This window comes from Pseudoliparis swirei, chromosome 15, assembly GCF_029220125.1.
Source record: "Pseudoliparis swirei isolate HS2019 ecotype Mariana Trench chromosome 15, NWPU_hadal_v1, whole genome shotgun sequence".
NCBI lineage: Eukaryota > Metazoa > Chordata > Actinopteri > Perciformes > Liparidae > Pseudoliparis > Pseudoliparis swirei.
The window spans coordinates 19,004,858-19,007,885 of record NC_079402.1 but is presented as its reverse complement, the minus strand read 5'-3'; positions in this window follow the sequence as shown (position 1 = coordinate 19,007,885).

Below are 3,028 nucleotides of genomic sequence, written 5' to 3'. Positions count from 1 at the left end.
GTTGTTGTGATGAAGTCGAGATAAAGATCTCAATGAGCGCTTGTGTTCGAGTTCTTTGATAATGTTCAGTGGTGGAGGGAGTGTCCAGAGCCTTTACTGCAGTAAAAGTATGAGGACCACGCTGTGAAAATACTCTACTGCCTGTCAGAGTACTGTAATTAAAAGTAAAAGTACTCATTCTACACTGTAAAAATACTCCTCTACAAGTACAAGGCCGGCCCTCAAGACCGTACTTGCATAAAAGTATGTAAGTTTAAAAGTAAAAGTACTCATTGTCCCCGACAGTGTTTTACTAATATCTGATGTTTCTGGATTACTGTAATATTCCTGCTACATTAATGTGTGTTTCATGTTAACTCTATATCCTGTTGTCTAGTTTAATCTCCATCACTGCATCATATCCTATGAGGTCATCACACGTTTGGAGTCACTGTTCAGTTGATCACTAACATTCAACAACAACAACAGATATAATATAATATATATAATATATATATATAGATATAAATATATCTAATATATACATATATAATATTATATATATATATATAATATATATAATATATATAATACAGGACTGTCTCAGAAAATTAGAATATTGTGATGAAGTTCTTTATTTTCTGTAATGCAATTAAAAAAACAAAAATGTCATGCATTCTGGATTCATTACAAATCAACTGAAATATTGCAAGCCTTTTATTCTGATTTATTGCTGATTATGGTTTACAGCTTAAGAAAACTCAAATATCCTATCTCTAAATATTAGAATATCATGAAAAAGTATACTAGTAGGGTATTAAACAAATCACTTGAATTGTCTAATTAACTCGAAACACCTGCAAGGGTTTCCTGAGCCTTGACAAACACTCAGCTGTTATAAATCTTTTTTTTACTTGGTCTGAGGAAATATTAAAATTTTATGAGATAGGATTTTAGAGTTTTCTTAAGCTGTAAGCCATAATCAGCAATATTAAAAGAATAAAAGGCTTGCAATATTTCAGTTGATTTGTAATGAATCCAGAATGCATGACATTTTTGTTTTTTTAATTGCATTACAGAAAATAAAGAACTTTATCACAATATTCTAATTTTCTGAGACAGTCCTGTATATATATGATATATTTATATATATATATATATATATATATATATATATGTATACAAGGTTTTCACTGGACAGAAAGGGATGATAAATATAATCTGAGAAGAAACTAAAGCTGTCAGACAAATATAGTGAAGTAAAATATATACAATATTTACCTGTGAGATGTCTTGGAGAAGAAGTATAAAGTATCATAAAATGGAAATACTCAAGTACATAAGTATCTTAGATTTGTTTTTAGCTGCAATACTTGAGTAAGTGTGCCTTTACATTCTGCCAATAATAAAGCTATGGATCATGTGTGTGTGTGTGTGTGTGTGTGTGTGTGTGTGTGTGTGTGTGGAAAGAAAAGGCCTTCGGTTCGTCCGTTTTTGTGTGTGTGTGTGTGTGTGTGTGTGTGCGTCAGCTCTTGTGACCTCTTAATATCGCATCACATGTCTGATCTTATTCTTGTCTGCCATCTGAACTCCTGTCATGTGCTCTTTTTGCCAATCCGCCACACTTAATCTGTGCGGAAAGAAGAAAACAAATTTAAAGAGGAGAGCCTCCATGTGCCCCGGGAACGCTTGGGGTTGGGAGGGAGAGAGAGAGAAAAAGAGAGAGTGGAGAAACAATAGAAGAAGAAGGAGAGGAAAATCACAACGGCGTAGCATTTCAGGGGCATGAATGGCATCAATGATTCGCTGAGGGGGATAAACGGGGCGAGAGAAAGACGAGAGAACAATGTGTCTGTTGTTCTTTAATCTGTAGTAAATCATCTGTCTCTCTCGCTGTCAGGTGTTGAGCTCTGCTCTCATCGCATGATGCTTCAAGGGTTTGCCCGGTACAGTCCTGTCCTAAAGATTTAGACGGCTCTCCGCCTTCATCTCATCTTCCTTTTCAGCCGAGGAGGAAGAAGTACTCGAAGCGGCGATGTCACGCCGTGGAAATGATCTCTTCTCAATGTATTGTCCTGCATTTAAAAGTACTTGCATCCATGGTTAAGCCAAAACACTGTAAACATATATATTTTTCAACATACAGTGGATTACGTATCTGGATTAGGATTATTATTGATGATAGTAATGTGTTCATCACTTTAATGAGGCTCGTTTTGTATCACTGTCATTTACTTGTTCTTGTGAATTTACCCCCCAGGATCATTAAAGTAGCTCAAGGTGGTGTTTAAGTACAAGAAGAAGGATTCAGATTCACTTAAAGATGTTAAACTCACAATTCAGAGCAAATCTTTGTTTGAGGGATTGATTTCACGCGTCTCTCAACACGGCAACCGCCGCGACACCGTCGGTGGAAACCGTGACCAGCCGAATAAGAGCGGCGGCAGCTAGCCAGCGACTAACATGCACTAACATGCACTAACATGCACTAACATGCACTTACATTCATTAACATGCACTAACATGCACTTACATTCACTAACATGCACTTACATTCACTAACATTCACTAACATGCACTAACATGCACTTACATTCACTAACATGCACTTACATTCACTAACATTCACTAACATGCACTAACATGCACTTACATTCATTAACATGCACTAACATGCACTTACATTCACTAACATGCACTTACATTCACTAACATGCACTAACATGCACTTACATTCACTAACATGCACTAAAAGCTCAGCCGACCTGGCTATGTCAATATAACATTCTCTGCTCAGGTAAACATTATTCCTCCATCTCTTTACATAAACCATATATGTCTGCGGCTATATTAATATTATATTTACTACTTTAAAAGTAATTATATAGAAATAGCCAATCTTCTCTCTGATGTTCTTGGTCATATGGAGGCGTCAGTATTACATTGAGATTGTTTTATATGTGGTTGAAAGTTCCTCACGGTGTCAATGAGTACGTACTTACTGTCGGGCATAGCTTGTTAATTCCATTCAAGGGATCAATAAAGTTTT